Source organism: Mauremys mutica, unplaced genomic scaffold (assembly GCF_020497125.1).
Source record: "Mauremys mutica isolate MM-2020 ecotype Southern unplaced genomic scaffold, ASM2049712v1 Super-Scaffold_100089, whole genome shotgun sequence".
NCBI lineage: Eukaryota > Metazoa > Chordata > Testudines > Geoemydidae > Mauremys > Mauremys mutica.
Genome location: NW_025423261.1, coordinates 745,163 through 772,685, shown reverse-complemented (window position 1 = coordinate 772,685; position 27,523 = coordinate 745,163). Strand labels below are relative to the sequence as shown.

General features: G+C 50.4%; 6 non-coding genes across 6 annotated transcripts; 3 read left to right on the top strand and 3 right to left on the bottom strand.

The window, feature by feature from the left end:
• Window positions 1-12,015: 12,015 nt before the first annotated feature.
• TRNAQ-CUG lies at window positions 12,016-12,087 on the bottom strand. Its single transcript has one exon. It is a non-coding gene; the product is annotated as a tRNA-Gln (tRNA).
• Window positions 12,088-14,411: 2,324 nt separating this feature from the next.
• Window positions 14,412-14,484, bottom strand: TRNAR-CCU. The gene has a single exon. It is a non-coding gene; the product is annotated as a tRNA-Arg (tRNA).
• Window positions 14,485-18,117: 3,633 nt separating this feature from the next.
• On the top strand, window positions 18,118-18,189 carry TRNAQ-UUG. The gene has a single exon. It is a non-coding gene; the product is annotated as a tRNA-Gln (tRNA).
• A 794-nt stretch (window positions 18,190-18,983) lies between these two features.
• On the top strand, window positions 18,984-19,077 carry TRNAI-UAU. Its single transcript has 2 exons — window positions 18,984-19,021; window positions 19,042-19,077. It is a non-coding gene; the product is annotated as a tRNA-Ile (tRNA).
• A 1,776-nt stretch (window positions 19,078-20,853) lies between these two features.
• TRNAS-AGA lies at window positions 20,854-20,935 on the bottom strand. Its single transcript has one exon. It is a non-coding gene; the product is annotated as a tRNA-Ser (tRNA).
• A 5,840-nt stretch (window positions 20,936-26,775) lies between these two features.
• TRNAR-CCU lies at window positions 26,776-26,848 on the top strand. Its single transcript has one exon. It is a non-coding gene; the product is annotated as a tRNA-Arg (tRNA).
• Window positions 26,849-27,523: the final 675 nt, after the last annotated feature.

Genomic DNA, 27,523 nt, shown 5'->3' with positions numbered 1-27,523 from the left:
TGGCTCCAGGCTGGTTTTTCTGGGGAGGGGACGTGGAATTGATTTGTTTGCTGTTGAGAAGGGAGCCGGGCCCGGGCCAGTTCTCAGGGAACGAGAACTCCCAGCATCTTCCCAGCCCAGCCCAGGCTGCTGCCCTGTCCCAGCCTCTGTTCCCCTGGGGGCCCCGCGTGTTTGACTCTAGAGCAGGCCGGGAGCAGCAGCTGAGGTAGAGGACAGTCTGGGCCGGGCAGATAAGAAGGAGTTTAGCAAGCAAAAAAGCTAAAATGGCAGTGGAGTATCACCTTGGACTCGACGGCATTTCTCCATTGGTCTGCCTGCTTTGGGGCAGGGACTATAACACGTCCTGCTGCATTCGTTATTTCAAAGGGCGGTTTATGATTTTCATTCTCACACACGGTGCACGAAGCAGGACTCAACCTTTGGCGTAAACTAAACAAGCTGCTCACAGATTCTGGCAGCCACAATGAGCATTTGGGTGAGAGCTCAGTCCTGCCCCTGTCCCAGAGGGAGGGGGTCATCTGTGTGGGGACTGGACCACTGACCTACCCGCTCTTAACTCCCAAACTTTCAGTAACTCTGTTATCAGTGCCTGTGAGTGTTATTTAAACCATAAGAAAAACCACACTGGGCCAGACCAAAGGCCCATCTAGCTCTGAATCTTGTCTTCTGACAGTAGCCAATACCAGGTGCCCCAACAACCAGTCAACAAGGCACCACTGGGAGTTGAACCCAGGATCTCCTGTTTACAAAACAGATGCCTTAGCCAGCTAAGACATGGTGCTTGTGGATAGTTATAACACACTGTCTGCCCACACCTGACTCCCCGCCATCGCCACCAGGGCCTGAGAAGCTTTGATTGTTTTTGGATTCTGCAAAGCAGAGGAGCAGGTGAGGTTTTCCTTGCAAGCTGTATGTGAGTGAATCTTTGGCCAGGTCTGCACTACAAAGTTGTTTCAGCAGAATTATATTGCTCAGGTGTGTGGAAAACACACAATGCTCTCTCGGTCGGCAGCTTGTGGCTGGTGTACACACTGCAGTGCCATGTCTGGCGACAAAACTGCCCTGTTTTGCTGACAAAATAAAATGACTTCAATGAGAGGGCTAGAGCTTTTTGCAGCAAATTAAAGTAACAGAGTAAACGCTGCTGTTCATTATATCACCATAACTGGCCTTCCCCAGTATCCCAAAATGCCCTCCGTGAACTCACCTGCCCTGCATTCCTGCTACAGAGCCATGGGTCCCTCCCCTTTAATCGCTCTGGGAAGTTCTGACAGCTGAGCCTGCTGCTCTGCTCCGGCAGCCAGGAGCAAACCACTGCCGTGGATGCTGCTCTCTTCCGCACTGCGAACACAGCACAGGGTGGTGGGAACTTCCTTACATGGGTGGGGCACCGGCATCTGAATGTGACACCCCCATGACACCCTTCCCTCGAGGAGGCTCTTACCTTCTAAACAGGGACGGCTGTTTTCTAGTAAAATCACTAAAAGGGAAGGAGAAAACTCAAAAGAGGTTCCTCCTGGCGCTCATGTCCATGAACCCGAATACTCCTTCTGTCTTCAAAGAGAGACCTGGAGAAGGAGACTTGCTGAAGCAAAGCCACAGGGGTCTCTGAGGTTTCCCTGGCCCCTCACCCCTGTCCTGCCTGGCTGATGTCAGCATCTCTCTGTGAGGTCACCACCTCCCCACCACCTTTGACCAATAGTCTGAGGTCCTGAAAAAAAGGCCTTTGTGATGTCACTGCCACACCCCTCCCTTGCTGTGCTAATGTCCTGCCCCTGGCCAGGCACTGTGGAGGTTTGAGCTACTCCCTGTGGATCACCCCACTCAAGGAGCATTCGTTCTAGGAAGCAAGCCGAGTAGACAGGAAAACATCAGATGCTGCTCCCAATGCTACACTCAGTTTTTCAGAAATTAGTTGACTTTATGGCCAGAAGAGACCATTAGAGCATCTAATCTGACCCACTGCATATCACAGGCCTCCTGTATGACACAATAGCTACTTTTGGGCAAACACATTCCGGAAAGGCATCTAGTCTTCATTAAATGATATCAAGAGATGGAGAATCCACCACTTTCCCTAGAAGACATTTTTCTCCAGCCCTCAGAACATTTGGTGGCTCTTTGCTATTGAACGAGCTCAACCTGTTTAGCTTATCAAAAGAAGATTGAAAGGTGATTTCACTGAAGTGTTGAAGGGCCTTAATGGAGAGAAAATATTGGGTATGAAAGGGCTCTTTAATCGAGCAGAGAAAGGCATAACAAGACCCAATGGCTGGAAAAGAGACAAATTCATATTACAACTAAGGCACAAATATTCAAGAGCGAGGATGATTCACGACAGGAACAAGCTCCCAAGGAAAGTGGTGGATTCTAATTCTAATTCCTTATGAATATTCTGTGCGTTTGTGTCTGCAGGGGAGGAACATGCTCTATGCCCAGAGGACTTTATTCCTCCAGCCTGCAAGGACAGAGGGGATGTCAAGGAGTTGCTCCTTCAATCCTCCCCAAAGAAAGGCCCTTCTTAGGAAAGGCAAAATCCTGGAGAGAAAGAGTAACACTGAACAAGACTCCAGAAAGACAGATTTTTATAATCACAGTGGGAAGTTTTTCACCTGACCAGGGACTTGAACCCTGGACCCTCAGATTAAAAGTCGGATGCTCTGCCAACTGAGCTAACCAGGCTCACATATGAAAAACACAAGTTGGTGCAGAGGTGAAGCTAGTCAAGAAAAAGCGAGATGGCCACAATAGGGAAAACCTGCTGCTCTCTCTCTCTTCCCAGCCCTGGCCTGGCCTGGTATTAGTGCTGGTTAAAAAGACGGGAAAATATCGGCATCTACCAGCCATTCATAGCTGTACAAGACTCAGGCACAATACAGAGGTGCCCATCTGCAAGTGCCGAATGGTTGGATTGGCTAATGCAGCCTGTAGACGTCCAGGGCACTCTGGGATATAGAGCCAAGTGTCCATCACCATCATCATTTCAAAGGGATAATGATAATGGTAGCAAGGTTCACAACTGACTCAGCAGTTGCATACAAAGGTGCATGTTTGGCAGTTACGTTGGCTCAGGTTGGCCACCCCAGTCTAGATGTAGAAGTTACAACATTTAAACTTGAAAGAGGGGCCAATTTCCCCATCATTTCTCACCTTTACATCCAAACACGATGAAGGTAGCAGATAGAGCCAGAGCAGGTTGTCTATGGGACCAAGTATATGCAGAGTATCCTCGACAGAGGTTTGTTCATTCTGTTCTTAAAAACCTCTGAGGACAGAGACACCACATACGCCTTTGGGAGCCTGTTCCAGAGCTTAACTGCACTCGGAGTCTGACATTGGTGAAGTAGGAGGCTGAGAAAAATAACACTGGCTGTCAGAAAAAAACAGCCCTCCCTGGTGCTTTAAGCAGTAAGTTCTGGTGTTTTAACAGCCATGGCCTGGGTTCAATTCCCCCTAAAAACCAGAAGTTTTTCAATGAAAATCTCCATTCATTTCGCATTTGAAATGGAAAGGAAAAGAGGGCTTTTTGTCCTTATCAACAAGACAAAGAATGGCTTTTTGCTCAGTAAATATTTTTAAAAGGCGCTGACTCGACCTGAAGATCTCATTTCATTTGTATTTACAATGGAATGATTCTCTCTAGGATAGACAGAAATTCTTCAGCTAGACTCGGATTCCCCGGGAATACGAGAAGCGATTGTGTCTAACACCTGCCTTTTTTTGGACAACAGTGATGTCCAAGTTTTCCATGGACATTTCCCTTTCAGCACCTCAGGCCCCATCCAACAATACAAGAAACTGAAATGCACAGAAAGTTTCTCACCATAGGATTCACTGACCAGGCCGGGGGAAAAGTTTTGCCATTTGAAGATGTTTGAATTCCCTCCAACTTCTCTCCTGCAAATGCTAAATAGTTGGTGGTGTAATGTTACAGGAGAGGTTGAAATTAGGCTATTTCGTCAGATAGAAGACAGTGATTGTGTCAGGAGTGGGATGTGAATGTGCACGTACATATGGAGCCTAGAGCAACAAATGACAGTGTTAGGGGGCTTATTCCTTCACCCTCTCACTTCCCTGGTCCTTCTCGCATGAACAGAGAGCAACAATACCCAAAGTCCAAAGGCGCAAACAATTCGATGTTTATTGGGGTGAACGTCCAGCAAGCAATGATTCCAGTTTCCTTCCTTACTGTCCCCTTCCCAGCTCTGACACCACAGAGCCTTGCCTGTGTCCCTGTTTCTGTTCCCATCCCCTGTTCCCATTTCCCGCTGTAGCAAAACATGATCCCAATTCCCCCATCCCCAGTCCCTGATCCCATTTCCCCCCTCCCCCAAACCGTCCTGCCTGACTGCAGACTATATAGTAAAACCTGAGTTTTGCTTAGCTATTCCTTAACCAATCATTTTACTGAAATTTAACTAACCAATCCTAATATACTGTAACGTGATTATCTAACCAATTATATTCCACCACCTTCAGTGGTTTACACCCAACAAAATTAATTATACAGCAGACAGAAACAATCACAGAACCAGACAGAGACCATGCAAATAAACATACAAAACAATACAGAAGGGAGGATTTCACAACTACATCTATACAGACATAAGGGTTTTCCAGCTGTGTCTATTGATAAGTGAGTTCTTGCCAGACAGGATGCTACCAAACTAAGTTTCCCTTTCTCTGGAGGTGATAGGAATATCAGGACAGGATTGTATTCCTAACAGCCCAATAGCACCTTATTTCAATGTGACTAGTTGGGAATGTGAGGATGTGACCATACACTTCCCAGCTTATGGCTGCCTTTGCTGCTTAGCTGAAGAACCAGGCCTCAGACTGTCACAGTGTTGGTGCCACTAGGCCTGAGTAAACCAAAGTTGTGACTTTGGGCCTATGTGACCCAAAGTACCTTTATGTAAAGTGCTTTTGTTAGCCTTACTAAACTTTTGTAACCTTTTGTGTTATGTGCTAATTACTGCAGTGGTAAGGTTGCTTGATACTAGATGTAGCCAATATTAAATAAGATAGGCGGAAAGCAGGTGCTGTAATTAAAGTTATATGCATGAGAACGTAGCCCCCACGGTGGGAAAGTACAGATAACTGATCACAGAAAAGTTGCTAACGAGCTAAGGTGTTTTTTTGCCAAGTATGACTTAACTGCTTCATGTGATTGCTATTGCAAAGTGTATTTGCTGCATGGGAATGAAAGGTGGGGGGAGAGGAGGAGTGTGGGGGTAATGGGAATGCGTAGCTGAAGTTCTGTATAAAGAGAGGAAAACCGCTTGTATCGGGGTGCAGGATTTGAGAATGCTTTTCTCCCTGGCACCTATTTGGGCTTAAATAAACCTGGTTTTGCTTCTCCACCCTGGTGTGATAATTAGTGCGATGCACACCGGGCAACGAACCCTGCTGTTGCTCCGCCTCGGGCTCTTTGAGTCAGCAACAGTTTTGGCGTCCCTGGGTGGGCTCGAGGCAAAATTGTGCCTTGCCCGGACTCCTCCAACGGCCGGTGTACGATGGTCAGAGCCGACGCCTAGCGCGCACCGGTGCCTTTACCAGGGGCCTCGGCAGAGACGCGTCAGGCTGACCTTGGAGGACACAACGGTGCAACGCGCTCAGATAGTGGAGAAGCAGCTGCGGGCGACGGTGGGGAACCGGTCTCGTGAATAAGGTAGGAACAGTCCAGTGCTGTTAACCTTTTGTTTGCCTGTTAAGACCTGGGGACGCCCAGTGTCTTCCCATAGGTATGGGGCAGGAACAGAGTACAGGCAGGGTATGGTGTACACCCTTAGAATGCATTCTGATGAATTTGAGACTGTTTGAATCAGATCCATTGACTAAGAGTAAACTGAAAAGGTTCTGTACAGTAGACTGGCCTCAGTATCAGCTAGAGAGCCAGGAAAGGTGGCCACCGGAAGGATCACTTAATTACAACACGATCCTTCAATTACTCCTGTTTTGTCAGCGAACAGGTAGCTTCTGAAGCTGTTTGTATGTAGAGCTCTTGTAAAAATCCCTCATCATATGCCCCAGAGCTGCACTGGGAGGAGAACTGTCCGTGGGAATGTCTGTCTCTGCTGGGCTCATGCCATTTGAATTTATTGACTGTGCAGCAAGATAAAATGCATCGTGGTAATAGGAAATAATGGTCTTGGTGTATGTGTGTGTGTATACCAGTGTGAGTGTCTCTCCTGTGTAAGTGCCCTGTAGGGAAAGATCCATAGTTTATGTGCTGCTAGCGGGGACAGGGCACCCTCTGTGTGTGTAAGTGGAAAATTGGGGAGGGACAGTCTAAACATTTTTACCTCACCCCCTAAGGGTACCCCAGTATGTTACATGTACGTACATTATGGTCCTGAAACCTGCAGGTATTTAGAGAATTGGAATCTTTACACGCGTGAAAATCTATCTAAACAATGCCCATTAGAAGGTATCTTCAATCTAAATAAGATCATATATCTCAGAGGAGCTTTTAATCACAAAGAAAAGCCTCTGACACAGTGTGAGCAATTTGTCTAGGAACGGGTTAATTTGAAACTCGGCTAACCCCAGAGATAAGGAGAAAGCTGCTCTGTGTACAAGGTCAAAAATCAGTACAGACTATGTTAAGTACAGAGAAAAAAAAAAAAAGGATCGGGCCCAGGCGGCCAGGCAACAGACAGAGAGCTTGGAGAACAGGTTGGAAACTTTTAGGGTGTAGTGAAAAAAAACAAAAACAAAAACAGAGTAAGTAAGTATACGTATGTGGGTTCAAATACTCAGAAGAATATTTGGAATGGTGATCTGAGTTGGTAAGTGGTTGTTGAAAGGACAAGCAAGTGATTTAAGGCACAGTGAAAAGTTAACTCTATAGTTGCTGGAGGGAACAGCAGTTGAATTTTGTAAATGTACTAAAGTAAAAAGTTCTTGGTGTCTTTGAAATGTTTGTAAATAAATTCAGGCAAAGAAATTATTAGATTGCAATCATTTGGCTATGAACAATTTTGTTAAATTAGCTGAAGAATGTATCCACTGCTATGTAATTAAAATTGTATTAGGCTCTAAGAGCACTGTGAGTGATGATGTTTTCTTTCAGTGTTTACAAGCAGGAGTTACAAGTAAAAGGTGAGCCAGCAAGCATCTGTATTAATGCAAATTATCTAACTAATAAGATAGGAGCCACTAAAACAGGGGCTGCCTATAAAACACATACAAGACAATATGGGGTAATTCCCTTGTTTTGCCTAAAATCAACAAGAGTATTTGTATATTTTTAGTAATGATTGCCTGCCCAGAAGGGGTAGACTTTTGTTTCTGTCTTTCAGATAATCAAAGAGAAAACTAATGCCAGTTGAACAGCATTCAACATATCATGCATTTACTGACAGAGTAACAATTATGTTTTGTGTTCTATGTTCTGTCTTGTGGTGTTTGTCTCAAGTGGCCAGAATTGTTGTGATTAATATTTTTTATGGGATGGTCTAATTTAAAATCAAGTGGCAGTGTTAAATTGAAATGCAGATACTTGTTTTGTTTTATTTAAAATACAAAGTGTTTGAATATATCAGAAAAATGTGATATACTAAAGTCTAATACATTTTCTTAAGTAAGAGAAAGAAACTTTATTAGCCAAATCTTTTAATTTAAAGTGGTTATTAAAATTTGCATACTAACAGTCTTTGAAAGCAAGGACATGGAAAGTTAACCCACTCCCCATATTGTACATGGGATCCTTCTGGCTACCTCAGACTTCTAGCCAGAGGGCTAGGGATGGTGGAAAGCTATTGGACTAGAGGTTGTATTGAGTGAACTCATCAAAGTGGGTGTGCTTGTCCTGGCCTGTTGTTCTAAAGCTCTGTAATAAGGTTATTTTAGTGAAAGGGTATATGTGGCATACATTAAATAAGACTAATGTACTGTGTATGTGTTTATTGTTAACAAAAGGTGTATAAGTAAAAGTTTCCTTTGTAGGTTAAAAAAAGAAGCCAAAAAGGAAAAAAAAAATGAGTTAACTGAGAAAGTAAATAGTTAACATACTCAGTTTCAAAATAAGACACTGACTCCGTTCAAGGACACAGCCAAGTTTTAGCTGTGAGCAAACAACCAAGAAAAGGGGGGGCTTGAATATACCGAAGCAGATGTAAAATCTGCAAAGACACTAATGCAATGTGTTAGGTTTTTTTTCTCACAGGTAAAGAAGAAACAACCCAAAGATCCTAGCAGCCCTACCACTCCTAGGAACCAGAAGACTGGGTCTACATAAAGATCCATCAACAAAAGACTGCCTTGGCTCCACGCTGGAAAGGCCCTTTCCAAGTCCTGCTGTCTACCAACACTGCTGTGAAGTGCCAAAGAGTGACTGCTTGGACCCAGGATTCTCACTGCAAAAAGACCCCTCCACATCAGAAGAATTTTCCTATTGATGATTAGCCTATTCTTTCTTCTAGTTCTACTGTACTTCTGGACAGCAGGGAAAAAGCTCCCTTGTCCACTGATAGACCAACTGTGCCTTTAGACTTTTCTAGAAAAAGCACAGCTATTACAGGGTGATATGTGCTGGAAACCTCTCCCCTGTAGGATGCTAAACCACAATTGTTTTGGGAAAGAAGAAGAAACACTCACTCCACTGACATTGCCAAAGTCCAGGAATTCCTGACCAGAAAGGACATTGAGAACTGACCCTGGTGAAGAAACAAAGAATTACACACTGGCAGGAAGAAACTTGTGGGACCCATGTTTGGGAATGTGGTATTAATTGGATTTTGGGGTTTATTCTACAGGCTGCGCCCTGTGTTTTGGATAAATCCTTCAGTATGTATTGCCCTCCCTAATTGGATTTTAAATGACATTGCCTTTATTCAGTTTTCAGATCACTTTTACATACCCAGATTGCTCACAAGGGGCTGCCATTAGATTAGCACAACAAAGAGCCTGGGTTATTTCCTCTGGAAAAAGAGGAAATTGGGCAGATCCCTGTGGGCTGGGGCTAACAGTGTAACAGCCATTTGGAATATTCTTAAAGGCCAAAAACATGATAAGAAATTGGGCCGACCAGAAAGGGCCACTAGCCTTATTTCTGAAGTTCAGCTAACCCAAGTATAGGCTGAAGTTGGTGAGTTACATGTCATTTCCACCCTTAGTTCTATAACCCAGAAGTTACTGACAGAGATGGTATTGAATATCACTGAGGCTGGGAAGGTATTGCAGTGGGATCTAGTATGTTTAGAAATTCAGGATTTCCTGAATGACCAGCTGATGGCCATTCAGAGTGATCTTGAGCACCAGATTTGACCCACTGCCCTTACAGACACATCAGGAGTACCATCTGATCTGTGGTCATGGAGACATACTTGGACACTTTCTGAATGGAAGTGTGGACATTCACAGTGCTCCTTCCAAGCATATGGACCGGTTAGGGTGGGTGTGGCTTCCACATACCGAATCCTGCTGGATCCATGGGGAGGATGCATATGGGACTGAATTATTCACCGAGACATCTGGGAAATTAAACCACTTGGTATACCTACCTGATTTATAGTCAGTGCCCCAATCCCTTAGTTGTTAAATGAACATTCCACTCTTTTGTCCATGCATTCATTCCTGGGTTGGGGGTAACTAAGCTCAAAAGAGCAGTTGTACATATATCTGTAAAGCTTCATTGTTTTTTGTTTTTAAAGTTTGAGAAAACTCGCCAAAAGTTTGTTGAGTATTCTCAAAGGGGGGAATTGTTGGTGCCACTAGGCCTGAGTAAACCAAAGTTGTGACTTTGGGCCTATGTGACCCAAAGTACCTTTATGTAAAGTGCTTTTGTTAGCCTTACTAAACTTTTGTAACCTTTTGTGTTATGTGCTAATTACTGCAGTGGTAAGGTTGCTTGATACTAGATGTAGCCAATATTAAATAAGATAGGCGGAAAGCAGGTGCTGTAATTAAAGTTATATGCATGAGAACGTAGCCCCCACGGTGGGAAAGTACAGATAACTGATCACAGAAAAGTTGCTAACGAGCTAAGGTGTTTTTTTGCCAAGTATGACTTAACTGCTTCATGTGATTGCTATTGCAAAGTGTATTTGCTGCATGGGAATGAAAGGTGGGGGGAGAGGAGGAGTGTGGGGGTAATGGGAATGCGTAGCTGAAGTTCTGTATAAAGAGAGGAAAACCGCTTGTATCGGGGTGCAGGATTTGAGAATGCTTTTCTCCCTGGCACCTATTTGGGCTTAAATAAACCTGGTTTTGCTTCTCCACCCTGGTGTGATAATTAGTGCGACGCACACCGGGCAACGAACCCTGCTGTTGCTCCGCCTCGGGCTCTTTGAGTCAGCAACAACAGTAAGAGAAGGCCATTACACAGACAGACAGTGATTTTTTATTCTTTCTTTTATATCTTTATAACTAGCTAAGTGATAAAAATACACCTAAATTCTTAAAGTACAGGCCTTTGCAGACAGGCCTGAATATCTGTATCCTAACAGTCCTCGAGGTCAGGCAGCCTCTGGGTAAGGGGGTGGGGACTCAGATCCTTCCCCTGGCCAATTCCACCAGGGTCCTGTATAAACCAGGCAAGTTCCCCACAATAGCCAGACCAGATGCCCCCTGTACACTTGTGCTCTGTCCTCATTGCTTCTCTCTCTCCCTTCCCCCATCTCTGCTGCTCCCCCTCTGGGCTTTCTCAGCACCTGACCCCACAGCACTTCCTGGCAGCCAGAGACTGCACTTTCTACACCTGCTCCTGTGGCCTTTCTCCTGATTGCTAAGGAAAGGAACCTTTCCAGGAAATGGCCACAGCTTCTGGGAATCCCTGTGTGGCTGTGAACAGAGTTTGGCTCCTGGCACACCAGGCAACTTAAAAGCTGAGCACCTAGACAGGGGCTTGAACCGTGGACCCTCAGATTAAGAGCCTGATGCTCTACCAACTGAGCTACTTGGACTTGTTAGGAAACATCTTCACCATTCACCACAAGAGTGAGCAGGCAGGCAAAAGAGAGGCAAAAAAAGTCCCAGGAACCCCTCCTCTTTTTCTGCCTGTCAGAAGGATTCCTCCTCCTCCTCAGGGAGACCAAATCTCTGTGCTTAGACAGCCGGTCCATCTGCTGCACCTCAATCCCCCATGCCCGAGCCTCCCTGCCAAAGCCCTGCACCTGGCCCCATACAATTAAGTCTCACGTGTCGCTGGGAACTTAACTTCTTGTGCCCAGAGCGTCTCGGCCCCCTCAGCAGATGACCTGAGAAACACAGTGTCCGGCTTTTCCAAAGAAGAGCTTAGACCCCCTCATCATGTGGCCTAAAGGATAAGGCATCTCCCTGTGGATCGGATGATTCAGGATTTGAGTCCCCTCGTGGTTGTGCTCACTTTGTGCTGCAAGTCCTGCTTTCTTCACAGCTGGAACCTCTTCTTGGTCACTCAGGCCAGTGCTCTGGCTTCAGCTAGAGCCCCAGGAAGGAGTTGGGGGTTGGGTGTCACAAAGGCTGGGGCATGAGCCCCAGGGGCTTCCAGTCTCACCTTTGCCCTTCCTGACTTGCCAAAGAAAATGGGCGGCTCCACTGCCAAAGTGAGCACCATGAGTGGGAACAGTCAGAGGCCCCACCAGGGGGGCTGGCCCTGCTTTCCTACCCTCTTCTGATGTTGGCCACAGAGCATCAGCAGCTGCCCTGCATGCTGGCCTTCAGTGGGGTTCAGCACAGCAGGGAGCAGGCTGGCCCTGTGGCTGTCTGCTGGCCACACATAGGCATGGTCCTCTCCTCCCCTTGCCCTGACCTCCGCTGCTTTTAAGCCTTCCCTTGGAGCTGTCAGCACCAGCCGCCTCTGCTCTAGGTGCCCAGAGGAGGAGAGGTGCTGAGCTCCCACCTGCCCAGCCCTGCTTCCTTCAAGCACAGTGGCAAGTGCCAGACTTGTGGGCACCAGGTGAAGCCGTGAGAATCCCAACCCTCAGGCGTCAGTTCTAGAGCCCTGACCCATCCAGCAGGAGGGGGAAAAATTGCTCTTGCAGAGCTGGAGACAGGGAAGTAGAGCAGTGTGAGCGCCAGGGATTTACCACAAGGTCCCACTGAGATTTGAACTCAGATTGCAGGATTCAGAGTCCTGAGTGCTGCCCGTTACACCATGGGACCAGCTCATGCTGCCTTCTCTGGCCATCAGTGACCCTCATGGGGCCGGCTCATGTAAGGGACTGTTGGCCCCTTACTAAAGCTTAGTGGGGGTTTTGGTTGGCTAGTTCCCAGTCCCAATAGAAGGGGGAAGGGCCAATGGGAAATCAGGACCGTGAGACTGACAGTCCCTGGGGCAATGGGGAGAGGCCAAAGCTCCAAGTTAGCCGCACTGACAGGCCAGGCAGTGTAATGAGGGAGTCACCAGGCCAGGGGGTCCCATCCTCCGTGGGAGCTGGAACTGCCTGGGCCAGAGTGGGGCAGAGCTAAGGAGAGAGCAGGAGCCCAAGAAGAGCCGGGGAGCAGAGCTGCACAGCTGTAGTGCCAGAAACTGCTCCCTGTAGGACTTCGCTACCTGTAGCAGTTACTGAGACCTGAGGTTGTTCTTATTTGCTGACTTGTCCTAATTGGTTAAAACTTGACAGTGGTGGGGGATGGAAGCGTAAAGGCTTCGTCCTCCAAACAACCCTGCCTGGTGTCCATCTGTATCTATTACCTCTTAACACCGGATTGTAAAAAATAGAGTGAGGTCATTTAAACATCATTTATTTTGCAGCTTCATTTACTGTGCTAACAATGTAGCATCCTGACACTGATACTTCTGCCCATGTGACCTGTGGGTTGGATTCATTATAGTGGGATGTGGGACATGTGGAGGATAATTTAAACTCTTAATTTCCTTATGGTTTCCCTGCAATATACTTTTCTGCTGGTGCAATTTCTGACCATTGCACGTCTATTATATTTATTACAATAGCACAAGTAAGTCACACAAGTGACATAGTCTAGGGGCTTGGCTACACTTGCAAGTTAGAGCCCATTAAAGCAGCCCCGGGTGCCCTAATTCCTGAGGTGTCCACACTGGCAAGGCACATGGAGCACCTGGGCTCTGCAGGTGGAGCGCTCCTGGTAATCCACCTCCATGAGAAGCATAAAGCTCGCTGAGCCCTGCTGAAATACCCGGGCATCAGTGTGGATGACGTGTTGCATCACTGCACTGTGTTTGGCCTCAGGAAATGTCCCATAATCCCCTGAAGTCAAGTGCCCACTCTGGTCATTGTTTTGAAATCGGCTGCAGGCATACGGATATCCCCTTTCAAAGCTCCGTTTCTGACAGCCGGCTGCTTATCTGCTCTGGGACAAAGCAACCATTAGTGTGGAATGCTGCTGTTGTGAGTGTGTATGGGGGGAGATGGGGGTCTGCTGCTGTCTGAACACACAAGACAGCATGCTGACACACTCTCAGCCCCCCACACACACTGTCACTCCCCCCACGTACACACAACACACTCCCTGTCACACTCCACCCCCGCCCCCCATTTGAAAAGCACGTTGCAGCCACTTGCACACTGGGATAGCTAACACACTGCACTGCTCTCTGTGGCATTGCCAGAGCTGCTAATGTGGCCACTCCCGTGCGCTTGCAGCTGTCAGTGTGAACACACGGCAGCGGTTTCCCTGCTGTGGTTTAACTCCCAGCGCTCTACCTCTGCAATTGTAGCCAAGCCCTAAATTTCCCAAACCGACCGAACTCAGTAACTGCCCTCCACCACCACATGCAGGGAGTAGGGGCACAGTGAAGCACACACCACACTTACTGGCTCAGCCTTGTGCATGCTGGGGTGGCCACCTCCCCATTGATGAGACCTGGCCCCACCATCTCCATGGAGCTCCAGTCTGCCCTGCTGCCATCCCTATCTATGTTGTCTTCTCTAGCAGTTGACTGGAAGGTGAGCACTGGACGCATGCCATGTAGCTGTGTTGTCTCGAAGTGCGAAAGCAGGAGGAATGGTGCCTTCATAGCCCACCCAATATTCCATAACATAGTTAAGGAAAATATTTCTCAATGAATTCTCAGTAAAAGATCAGTAGCAGCCAGTGTCCGCATCAGTCTACGAGCATTGGTATTTTCTTGAAATTTGTCAGACCAACCTATCTAACACCTAACACACATTTGAAGTTCTTCTTTTCACACTGTTGCTCATTCTCAGGGTCTGCTTTGTCTCCAGACAGATCCATTCTCTTTCAGGACGGCCTTGCTCTTTCTGTCTGTTTCACTCACTGAGGTGTCGGAGTAAACACTCCCCTTCCTTCTATTCTCAGACAATCACTAGTATTAAGTGTTTGCTACTGATGGGTCTAGAAAGGATTTGTCAAGTGGAAGATGCTGTTTCTGGGGGATTGCTCCCAAGATCCAGTAGTTTGGGTTCAAACGTTTCCCAGCTTCCTTGGGGAAAATAACACCAAGGCTTTGTTGCAATATACAAGAAGGAAGGAGGGAGTTTTGCCACCCCAGATGGGACTTGAACCCACAATCTCTGGCTTAGGAAGCCAATGCCTTATCCATTAGGCCACTGGGGCCCTGAAGAGCAACAAAAAGAAGGATGGAAATTGCCTCTCATGATTGCACATTCCTCACATTCACTCAGAAGCCAAATACCCATTTAATGGCCTTACAGAAACGTCTGCATCCCCTGACAGCGAGGCACCTGGGCAGGTCCCTGACAGAGCTGAGCACCACCTTTCTGCCAGCCATCTTTAGAGAAGAACCCCACCCTAGAGTCACCCCTCCCTCCTTCAGCACCTCCATGGCTGTGGCTCTGAGTGGCAGTAGGATGATTAGGGGGCGAATCCGGGGCTGGAAGGGGGGTGTTGTCAGAGCGGTACCGGTGTGGTGCTCTGCTTTTTTTAATGTTGATATTACTTAGCTGCGTGCGTGTGTTTCCTCTGTGTGCTGCCCCAGCTCTGCGCAGATAGCTGACCCAGCAGACCCGATGAGAACCCCCAATAACCACAAAGTTTAGTAAGGTACGAAGGCACGTCGGCCAGGTTTATTGTCGAAAAAAGTACAGCCTCTGGCTCCCCGGCAAATGTAGTCCAAGGTGCTGCTGCGATACAGCTAGCCAGTACATATGTACTTCCTGACAATGGACTTAGCTCAGTCAGTGGCGGGATTTCCACTGCCCCCTAGGCTGGACAAAGACACCGCCCCAGGGATGCATTCTTATACACAGATACAAACAAGTTACACATTACACCTGACGTATTGAGGGGCCACCCCTCTACGTAGCAAGGTTTAACCTTTTTATGTATTTAGGTGCCGCCTTTTACCTTGTACATGTTGGTTTGATCAAAACAACTTTATTTATTATTTTACCCTTTTGCCCCTGTCATTGGGATGGGCCAGCCTGTTTTTTGTTATTTGTGTGGAATGTGAAAGTGTGTGAATGTTCTGATCTCTGGTGTCCAGTACCTTTTAGGTACGTATCTTCTTGTAGCATCAGCTCTTTCCTTGCCAGCTCCTGTGAGCAGGGCCTGCCTCTGGCTTACAGCTTTACTTTGCTTTATGTTAGCAAAGTCTTGACCATTACTTTAGTTCAGGCCTCATACTGGGCCTTTATCAGGGCCTGCACTTACTACAGGGGTAAGGTCGGCCTGTAAGGAGTAACCAGGTGGGGCAGACCCAGGGGGAGGCTGTGGGTTGCTGGTCGGTTGTTGGGATCCGAGCTCTAGTTCAAAGCTGCACAGTGACCTGACACCCAGGGTTATCGGGCCGACATAGTGACCCCCTTACTGGCCTCGGTGACCCCCAAACCCTTGTTACTAAGGGCACTGAGGAGTCTCTGTCCCTTAATAACTTCTGGGAGCTCCCAGCAGGCTGCGGGCGTCAGCCGCCTCCTGCCTCACAGGTTAGACTCTTGGCGCTGTGCCAGCCGCCCCCTCGGTTGCAGGCCCAGTGTAAGAAGCAGGAGGCCTGCTGCTGGCAGAAGAGGGTTTTGATTAATCGAGCTCTGTGTGATGGGCACAGGACGCTTCCACTCAGTAGCACAGCTGGGGGGGAGCAGGGGGAGCAGCTAAGGGTGTCGGGTTCCTCCGGTGGGGGTGTGGAGCAGACGTTCGTTTTCCTGTTCGCACTCCTCTGCGGTGTGAAAATCCGGGAGGGGAGGCAGAAGCCCCACTTCCCTCCCGAAGTGACGCCCAGTGGGGGAAGCCAGGACAACAGGGTGGGGCGGCAAGTGGTGGCCAGACTCTCACCACCAGGGTCTAGCCTAGCTCAGGGTCCAGCTCAACCTCCTCCCCGCGCCACTGGCCCCCAGTCCCCTTCCACCACCAGGTCAACCCGGGCACTAGGGCAGGAACAGGGTGAGGCAGCAAGTCAAGTCAAGCTGAGCAAGGCAGGCAAAAGCGAGTCTTGTCTTCATGGTCTGCTCACAATGACGTCCTTTTTGTGTGCAACTGCTGCAAAAACCTCCCGGCCAGAGAAGCAACAGGCCAAAGTATTGCTATACAGCTGCCAAAGTAGCTCAGTTGGGAGAGCGTTAGACTGAAGTGCTGAAGGTCACTGGTTCAATCCCAGGCTTTGGCAGGCCCTTTCATCCCTCTTTGCACAGTGGTGGCTTGTTTTCTGGGAGCAGAGTGGTCGTCCCTGAGCTTGGGCTCTGCAGTAGGAAAAGCTTTTGTGGGCTTCCGCCCCTAATTGGCTGGCCTGACCTTTAACAATGAGGGACAGGAGCTGTCTCTCCTAAGTGAGTTATTGGTGGACCCAATATGGCAGGAAGAGAGTGCTAGAGGGGGTGCTGGGCAGAGACAGGCAGGTATAGAGGATGAAAACTCTTCTGTGCTGCTGAGGGAGGGCAGTACCAGGGAAGGGGCATGTGTGAAAGTGGCCCTGTGGAAGGGAGTTGGGGGCCCAGGAGGAGGCACTTGATATTCAGTGTCTTGGAGCAGCTGGGCTTGGACATGGTGGGTGTTCAGGAAATGCACATTAACAACTCTAGGGTAGCTTGATGGGCAGAGGGTGATTGGGGGAAGGGCCCATCTCTCTGGTCCTCCAGGCCAGGGAAGAATGATGGGGTTGGAGTCTTGTTCTTCACATTCGCGGTGCGAGTACAGAAGGTGGTGGAGCTCCGACCAGGGAGGGCATTATTGGTGGCTTTGTGCTCCATGGCACTGGTTACTGCTATATTAGTGTGTATGGTCCCCAATTAAGGCATGAAAGGAAAGTTCTATGAAGGAACTGGCTCCCTTCTTCTAGACCACACGGTGTTTGGTGTCGGGGGGATTTCAATTGTTGCACCAGCCTGAGGTCTGCTGGTCCTGTTTTCCCAACCGTCAGAGGAAACTCTGCTATGATGAGCACTACCTGGTGCAGGTCTATAGCGAGGTCGGCTTAGAGAACGTGTTTCTCCACAGTGAACCAGTGGAGGGTGGGCAGTAACCTCCTATTCCTCTGACCCGAGCTCACACCAGCCACAGTGGGGATACACCTTTCTGCGGGGACAGGCCAGGAGTCGCACTGACTGGATTTACGTGAAGGAGAGCACGTCGACAGCCCAGTGCAGGGTGGTGCCAATGGACAGTTCGGATCACGCAGCTCTCACCGTGTGCTCAATGTGGGCAATTCCCTGACCCAGGGCAGAGGATATTTGAAGCTGAACATCCAGAGCTTGCAAGATAAAGGAGCAGGGGGGCGAGGCCTGGCGGTGTTGGCAGAACGGGAAAGCATCAGAGGGTTCTGTGGCAACCAGGGGGATTGATGTGAGTCGGTGAGGGAGGAGTTGGCGGCTTTGTTCCGGCGGCTGGGGAAACACCACAACATTAAAGAAACCAACAGTGCCAAGTCCTGCAGCGTCGCCTGTGGGATTTCCACAAGAGCATCCAGGCAGGGGAGCCAGTCAGTGTGTGACTGTACGATCGGATCAAGCGACAGCTGCCTGAGTTCCAGGAGATGAGGCTGCAGCTGGCTGATATGAGCAGGAGCACCGAGTGAAGGGAGGAGCAGACTCCCCTGACATTTTTGCAGCCTGCATGGAACGGAAACAAAGCAGGGGGATGCAGGGACTCAGGGCAGGACCCACGGATCCGGTAGTGCAGGACCACAGTCACTGGAGGAGGAGAGAGAGACCCGCGAGAGGAAGCTGATGGTGGGAAGCAATAAGTGCAGAGTGCAAACCAGCCAAGAGTCACAGGGGTCTAGAAAATGATATAGGAGCAGGTCCCATGGTGTAATGGGCAGCACTCAGGACTTTGAATCCTGGAATCTGAGTTCAAATCTCAGTGGGACCTTGTGGAGATATGTTGCTTTGCTACAAAGCACTGGAACTCAATGTGTTTGGCTACCTTCTCTCAGGTAGAGAGTGAGGTTTTTCCCTCCTGCTGGGTGACTGATGCCCACTGGAGATAGGTCTTTGGTCTGGCTGGTTCAATGGGCTGGATGCTATAGGTTGGGGTCCTACAACTTAACAGTCTGGCTAGAGATTCCTGTGGATTGACCATATGGTTGTTTCTTGCTGCTTCACCTGATGTCCACAACTTTGGTCCCTGCAGCTGCCACACTCTTCCTCTTGCTCACATGGCATTTAAAGGAAGGAGGGCCAGGGCCAGGCTTCACAGTCAGGGCTAGGCAGGAGGGAGGCAGAGTCCCAGGCGGGAGCCCAACACACCTCTCCTCCTCTGGGCACCTGGGGTGTTGTTCCCCCCTGTTCAGGCCCCCCTGGGGCCCTGCACTTCACACAGCTCTCCCTGATTTCAGCTGTTAGTGAGGGAGCCTCACTGCTAGTGCAGACTGGGCAGTTTCTTGCATGAGAGACACTGTCCCAAAGCAGGACTAATGCTTAGAGCTGGATATCAGTGATTTCAGGTCTGTTGGTCTGCAGCAAGACCCTCCATTGAGTCTTAACCAGCTCTGTTATTACACAGGAAGAACAAAAGGGTCAAATGGTGCCTGGAAGCCTTAAGAAGAATCCACCCCACCGAGTACAACACTTGTCGCTACCTGCTCTCAGCCCCACTGAGAATGTTTTGGGGTCACCCATCGCCTGTATCAGCCTAGGGGTCTCAGAGAAGCATAATTAACAGGTGCTCCAGTGGCACAATTGGTTAGCGCACAGTACTTATAGGGCAGTGCTGAGAGGAGCTATGCTGAGGTTGTGAGTTCAAGCCTCACGTGGAGCTCTGGTTTTCATTAGCCAAATGGCTTCACACAGTTATTTGGCCCTGTGGAATGTAGAATTCCAGCCCTGGGGATCCTACAATCCTTTCTCCCCCACCCCCCAGCCCCTGTGCCAGGATCCCTCAAGCAGAGCCTGGAGTCCTGCCCGTGGCGTCTGTACTATTGACAAAGACTAAGTGACAGGGACAAAACACTCAAATCCCGCCTGCTGCGGGGAGCCAGGTTTGCTCTTCAAATTCTGTCATTGGTACATTTCCAGGTCTGGGAATGTCCCCCAACAGCATTGAATGGGAAGCTGCCTGCAGAACAGTTACACTGCACAGAGCTCCTGTGGAGGAGGGGTGGGAACTGGTAACATTTTGAGGATTGTTTGGGAAATGAGCCTTTGCTGACAAGGTTTGTCTCTGTTCATATTTCACCTCCAGGTGTTATGTTGAGGGATCTTTAGTGTATTTTTGTGAGGTTAATAACTATCTCCTCAACTTTATTTACTCAACTTAAAAATTGGTGTCACTTGATTTTTTGCATCTCCCTGTGACAATGCAACTGACGTGTGGCTTTCTACAGGGGGTCATGATGTTAAAGTTGGGGAATTCAGTCTCTGGACTGCTGGGGTGGGGGGAGGTGTTGCTTTTTTACAGCTGCCTCACGGCCAGGCACCCTGGGCTGTTAGCTGCATCCACTGTCCTTGCCAGGGGCCCCTGCTGAACCCTGGGGGTTGCACTGCCATGCTGGGGTGACTGCAGGTGGAGAAGCTGCTGTGGAGCAATGTAGAGCAGGTGCAGGAAGGAGACGGGGTCACTATTCTCATTCTGAACTGCACCGTTTTCCAAATTTGGGACTAGATTCATAGATTCATAGACTTAAGGTCAGAAGGGACCATTATGATCATCTAGTCTGACCTCCTGCACAATGCAGGCCACAGAATCTCACTCACCCACTCCTGTAACAAACCCCTAACCTATGTCTGAGTTATTGAAGTCCTCAAATTGTGGCTTAAAGACCTCAAGGTGCAGGGAATCCTCCAGCAAGTGACCCGAGCCCCATGCCACAGAGGAAGTCGAATGTCCGAGAACAATTCTAAGGGGAAGGTGAATGCAGAGTAATGACACTGGAGATGCCCAGACCTCCAATAGGGGCAGTGTGGCAATTACTAATGGGAAGATCATTTGTGAAATTAGTCGTCACTGACAAGATTTGTCTCTGTTCCTATTTCACGCTGTGGTGTTAGTTAGAGGAATCAGTACAGATTTTTACTATATTAATTAAACACTTAATTTTATTTAACCAAGCCAAAAACTTAGTAATCACTTATTTTTTCTCTGTCCTAGCAAGAATGAATTGAATTTTGTGACTTTCTGGAAAGTGCAGCGAGATTAAATGTGGGGAATTCAGTCTCTGTGTTTGTGAGCTGATGTTTTCCTCTCACAGGTCAGTGCCTGCATTGAAATACCCAGAGGGATGTAAGGGCTGGTGTACACTGGGCACTGAACTGGCAAAGTGACGTCTCTCAGGGTGTGACACCCCCCCAAACCCATATAGTTAAGGTGACCTAATCCCGGGTTAGATAGTGCTAAAGAAAAGGAAGAATTGTTCTGTCCATGTAGCTATTACAGGGATGGGAAAATCCCTCCAGTCACTGTCTACTCCAAAGTGCTATAGCAGTGCCACGGCAGCACTTTAAGTGTAGACAGAGTGAAACTAGATTTATCTCCAGTTGGCACTGTGGATGCTCAGGCACTAAGACTGCAATAATAACAACAGCAGCGCAGCGCTTGCGTAGTTGGCAGGATTCGAACCTGCACAGGGAGACCCCAATGGATTTCTAGTCCATCGCCTTAACCACTCGGCCACAACTACTTAATATGCATCCATTTCACTGCATGATGATTTTGTTCTCACTGAATTGTCACTTCAAATTGTTTGCTCAGACCAGCTTCCCCAGCACACTCACGGCTGCGCATCAATGTAAGTGTGTCCTTGGCTGAACAGCGAGAATTCCTGCCCATTTCCCTTCCGGCTGGAGCAGCATGAGAGTGTGTTTGTGTGAACGACATTGCTGTAGATTGTTGTTCATTCGCCACTCTGACAATTCAGACAGTCCCTTTCCTAGTCAAATCTCCAGCACATCGTTCCAATCGCAGGGGGCAGGATTTCTCTGGGGCACTGAAATTTTTCAGAGGGCTGGTGCATGAACTCAGCCTTGCATTCCACCCTTGATGTTTCATGGACTAACAACAGCAGCAGAAAGAAAGAGCGGAGCCAATATCTCCCTGGCAGGGATGCAGGTGCCACAACCCCTCTGTCTGACCGTCGCCATTGCAGGAGAAAAAGGTTCACTGGCATCGAATGCCCTGGCTCAGACCAGAGACACAGGGAGGTTTTGCTGTTTATGGATCTGTGCAAAGGAAATTGTGTCTCTGTGAAATTGAGGTGGGAAATGAAACGTCCACATGGTGGCCCAATGCTCTAGGGAATGTGGGTGAAGGACTCGGGCTGAGAAATGATTTAACAGGGGTTTGTTTCAATTTATTGCCCTGATTAAAATCTATGGCTAAAAGGCAGCCACTGTTGTTAGTACTATGTACCTGTGTAGGGACACCCCAGTGGGTGTCAAGTCCATTGTCTTCACCAGGGGCAGTCGATTATTTTAGCAAAGTACAAATTTCTTGGTCAAGGCCTAGGCTCCGGAGAAAACAATACACTGCTGATAAGCAGAAGTACATCAAAAGACTTTGCAGCCACCGCGGGCATAACTATGATGTGTCGTGTTTCAGTCTTTATACCTGGCACCACCTCCTTTCCCTTTGGCCTTGTAGTTGACCAAGGACAAAGCTGAACATCTCCTCAGATACCAGGGAGTGTTTCTGTCCATTCCTGCGAGCTACACCGGGGTTTGATGTTGCTGCTTTCAGTCCTCTGGCTCTGCCGGGATAAGGAACAATTCAGGCTGTCACTGAACTGAAGGAGGAAGATCAGTTTTTGACAGGCAGAGGGACGCCTCCTCTTAAAGGTGTTTGTCTGGCTGGCAGTCCTGGTCCCCAGGTCTCGCCCGTGGGGCTCCAGCAGTTTTGGGACTGGCTCACTCCCTTGGCCCCACCTGCTGCCCCCAGGCGCTCCCCCCCAGGGGCCCTGTCAGTGCAGCGGAGCTGAGCAGCATCTGCCTGCTCGCTCCAGTGGCTGCCGGCCCCTCCGCATGGCAGGGCAGGGTGGGTCTGTGCCTCCGCGCGCTACCCCCACCCTGAGCCCCTGCAGCCAATGGGACACTGCGGGGGTGATGCCTGGGGGCAGCAGCACACGGAGGCCCCCCAGCCTGCCCCACCTTGGAGCCCCAGGGAAGCGCCACACTCCTGACCCCCTCCCAGAGCCTGCACTCTCATCCCCTCCCCACATACCGCTTCCCACTCCCCAACACCCGCCCAGAGCCTGCACCCCCTCCCCCTTCCCACATGTCCCCTCGCTCCTGACACCTAGCTCCCACACAGAGTCTGCAACCCCACCCCTCCTCCTGTTCCCGCTACCTCCTGCCCCAGCCCAGAGCCTGCACCCTGCACCCAAACTCCATCCCAGAGCCTGCACCCCAGAACCCCTCCCCCACCCAAACTCCCTCCGAGACCAGCCTCTCACCCCTTCTGCACCCAAACTCCCCCCAGAGCCTGCACCCCTCCTGCACCCCAATCCCCAGCCCAGGGCCTGCACCCTAGATCTCCTCCCCCCACCCAAACTTCCTCCCAGAGCCTTAGGCAGGTGAGGGGCAGAGTTTTGGGGGATGGGTTCTGGGCAGTATGAGTGACATTATTGGCCCATGGGAGGATTAGAGGACTGGCACTGGCCCTGTTCTGGGCTATACAGGACACTCTTTGTTGAGAGTATAGATCAGCGGTTGAATGTTTCCCTGCATGATAATGGGTTCCTAATGCCCTCCCTGGTCAGCAGCTCCAGCACCTTCTGTACTCGCACCATGAATGTGAAGAACAAGACTCCAGCCCCATCATTCTTCCCTGGCCGAGGACCAGAGAGATGGGCCCTTCCACCAATCACCCTCTGCCCATCATCCTATCCCAGTCCTGACCTCCAGACTCACAGCTCTGCTGGTGCCCCTCACTCCCGACCTGCAGCCGCCTGGGTTCCCCCCAGCTCTAGTGGTGCCCCTCACTCCCGATCCGCAGCCCCTGCTATCCCAGTCCTGACCTCCAGACTCACAGCTCTGCTGGTGCCCCTCACTCCCGACCTGCAGCCCCCTGGGTTCCCCCCAGCTCTAGCGGTGCCCCTCACTACCGACCCGCAGCCCCTGCTATCCCAGTCCTGACCTCCAGACTCTCAGCTCTGCTGGTGCCCCTCACTCCCCGACCTGCAGCCCCCTGGGTTCCCCCCAGCTCTAGCGGTGCCCCTCACTACCGACCCACAGCCCCCTGGGCTCCCTGCTGAGCAACCCAGTCACTGCGCTGCCGGTGCCCCTCACTCCCAACCCGCAGCCCCTGCTATCCCACTCCTGACCTCCAGCCTCACAGCTCTGCTGGTGCCCCTCACTCCCGACCTGCAGCCCCTGCTATACCAGTCCTGACCTCCAGATTCATAGCTCTGCTGGTGCCCCTCACTCCCGACCCGCAGCCCCCTGGGCTTCCCATAGCTCTGCTGGCCGCCCCTCACTCCCGACCCGCAGCCCCTGCTATCCCAGTCCCTGACCTCCAGACTCACAGCTCTGCTGGCGCCCCTCACTCCCGACCCGCAGCGCCCTGGGCTTCCCCCAGCTCTGATGGTGCCCCTCACTCCCGACCCACAGCCCCCTGGGCTCCCACTGAGCTCTGCAGTCACTGCTCTACTGGTGCCCCTCACTCCCGACCCGCAGCCCCTGCTATCCCAGTCCTGACCCTCCAGATTGACAGCTCTGCTGATGCCTCTCACTCCCGACCTGCAGCCCCTGTAAAACTGATGAATGAAATTGTTTTTTAATTGTTCAGTTTATCCATGTAAACTTCTGTTCACCATTCACTACACTTGTCTATATTGTAACTTCTGTTCACTGTTTGCCATATTGTAATTCAAACCCCGTTTTAAAACACTCACTTCATTTTGTAATAGCTTCCTCCAACCTTCATTTTTGCAAACCCTGCTGTAATCTTATTGGTTAGTTTAGATGTGTGACTGAGGCATGTGTGGATGATGGAATCAACCTCCAGCCCCAGCCCGTCCTGATGAAACAGAGTTCAAACCCCACCGGCTGGAGATGCAGACAAGAGCCCTAACAAAGTAAGAAGAGGCCACCCTAAAAAGAAAAGGTCCAATAGAAGGAAGATCAATGCCAGGTCCCAGGCTGAAAGTCACGCCTGCAATTGACCGGTGATCAATCACCAAACCCAGAGGCAGTGACACAGCAAGACCTATAGACTCTGGATTCAAACTAAAGCCTACAAAAAGGATGGGTGAGATGGGAGACTTTGGAGGGTAACATTCTGTTGCCAACATGGAAGGACATCGGTGCAGGCCCAACAGAGACCCAGCTCGTCCTCGTGCCCGGCTTTCCTGGCCAGTTACCGCCACAAGCTACGAACCCAAGCTGCAAACTCAAGTCACAAACTCAAGCTGTCTTCAGGACTGGTAACTATGCAGCAGCTGCAGAACATCTGATGGGTGTTTGTGTGTGTGTGTGTAGGTATTAGGTATAATGTGTGTGTGTATAAGGATTAAAATATTAGTTACTGGCCATAAATCACACTGTTCTCATAATAATTGTGGCATCTTTGTCTTGCCCCCTGAAAAGATCCTGTGTTGTTTTGTCTGTCCAACACTTGTGGCTTGTCCGGGCAGGCTCCAAGCAGGGGACACCAGGTGCTGCAGGGCGGCTGCCCCCCAACACCACAGCAGAGCGGACAAAAGCAGCAGCAGCAGCGGGGGTCATAGGGGGCGGGGCGCTGCCATGCGGGGCCCGTGTCCCGCTCTCTGGGGCTCCACTCCCTCTGGGGCTCCCCTGCCCCGGCTCCTCAGCCTCCTGCCGGGACAGTCCCCCAGCTCTGCCCTCCCAGGTCCCAGCTGGTCCTGGAGGCGGGAGCCCTGGCTGGAGGGACCCTGGGCTGAGGCCCGGCCCGGGAGCCCCACTGCTTACCCCGACCCTGCCAGCGCCCGACCAGCTGGATGAAAGGGAGGAGAGGGCAGAGTCAGCACTGGTAGGTGGGAGCCCAGGGCCGGGCAGCAGGGGGTGTGAGTGCGGTGGGGTGGGGGGGGAGAGCCCAGCACTGGGGCAGCAGAGGGTGTGGGGGGGCACAGGTGGGAGGGGGGTGAGAGCCCAGGGCTGGGGTGGGGGGCACCCAAAATTTTTTTTTGCTTGGGGCAGCAGAAAGCCTGGAGCCAGCCCTGCAGGTGGGCTGGAAGCCCCCACGCTGTTGTCCTGCTGGGGAGCTCAAAGCCAGGTACTTGCCTCAGGTAAAGGTGCTTCCAGAGGACAAGCTGCCCCCTGCACAGAGAGGGATGAAAGTACCTGACAAAGCCCACGATTGAACCAAGGACCTTTAGTTTTTCAAGCTAATGCTCACCCCACTGAGCTACTTTGGCAGCTGCATAGGGCTGCTGTGGTTTGATGCTTCTCTGCCCAGGAGGTTTTTGCAGCAGTTGCACACAAAAAGGACGTCATTGGGAGCAGCCCATGAAGACAAGACTCGCTTTTGCCTGCCTTGCTCAGCTTGACTTGCTGCCTCACCCCGTTCCTGCCCTAGTGCCTGGGTTGACCTGGTGGTGGAAGGGGACTGGGGGCCAGTGGCGTGGGGAGGAAGTTGACCTGGACCCTGAGCAAGACTAGACCCTGGCGGTGAGAGTCTGGCCACCACTTGCCGCCCCACCCTGTTGTCCTGGCGTCCCCCACTGGGCGTCATTTCGGGAGGGAAGTGGGGCTTCTGCCTCCCCTCCCCGATTTTCACACCGCAGAGGAGTGCGAACAGGAAAACGAACGGCTGCTCCACACCCCCACCGGAGGAACCCGACGCCCTTAGCTGCTCCCCTTGCTCCCCCCAGCTATGCTACTGAGTGGAAGCGTCCTGTGCCCATCACAGAGAGGACGATTAATCAAAACCCTCTTCTGCCAGCACCAGGCCTCCTGCTTCTTACACTGGGCCTGCAAGCGAGGGGGCGGCTGGCACAGCACCAAGAGTCTAACCTGTGAGGCAGGAGGCGGCTGACGCCCGCAGCCTGCTGGGGAGCTCCCAGAAGTTATTAATGGACAGAGACTCCTCAATGCCCTTAGTAACAAGGGTTTGGGGGTCACCGAGGCCAGTAGGGGGGTCACTATATCGGCCCTATAACCCTGGGTGTCAGGTCACTGTGCAGCTTTGATCTAGAGCTCGGATCCCAACAACCAACCAGCAGCCCACAGCCTCCCCCTGGGTCTGCCCCACCTGGTTACTCCTTACAGGCCGACCTTACCCCCCTTCCAGCCCCGGATTCACCCCCTAATCATCCTACTGCCGCTCAGAGCCACAGCCATGGAGGTGCTGAAGGAGGGAGGGGTGACTCTAGGGTGGGTTCTTCTCTAAAGATGGCTGGCAGAAAGGTGGTGCTCAGCTCTGTCAGGGACCTGCCCAGGTGCCTCGCTGCCAGGGGATGCAGACGTTTCTGTAAGGCCATTAAATGGGTATTTGGCTTCTGAGTGAATGTCAGGAATGTGCAATCCTGAGAGGGAATTTCCATCCTTCTTTTTACTGCTTTTCAGGGCCCCAGTGGCCTAATGGATAAGGCATTGGCTTCCTAAGCCAGAGATTGTGGGTTCAAGTCCCATCTGGGGTGAAAAACTCCTTCCTTCTTGTATATTGCAACAAAGCCTTGGTGTTATTTTCCCCAAGGAAGCTGGGAGACGTTTGAACCCAAAGTTCTGGATCTTGGGAGCAATCCCCCAGAAATGGCATCTTCTACTTGACAAATGCTTTCTAGATCCATCAGTAGCAAACACTTAATACTAGTGTTTGTCTGAGAATAGAAGGAAGGGGAGTGTTTACTCCGACACCTCAGTGAATGAAACAGACTGAAAGAGCAAGGCTGTCCTGAAAGAGAATGGATCTGTCTGGAGACAAAGCAGAACCTGAGAACGAGCAACAGTGTGAAAAGAAGAACTTCAAATGTGTGTTTGGTGTTAGATAGGTTGGTCTGACAAATTTCAAGAAAATACCAATGCTCGTAGACTGATGCGGACACTGGCTGCTTCTGATCTTTTACTGAGAGTTCATTGAGAAATATTTTCCTTAACTATGTTATGGAATATTGGGTGGGCTATGAAGGCACCCATTCCTCCTGCTTTCGCCCTTCGAGACAACACGGCTACATGGCATGCGGCCAGTGCTCACCTTCCAGTCAACTGCTAGAGAAGACAACACAGACAGGGATGGCAGCAGGGCAGACTGGAGCTCCACGGAGACGGTGGGACCAGGTCTCATCAACGGGGAGGTGGCCACCCCAGAATGCACA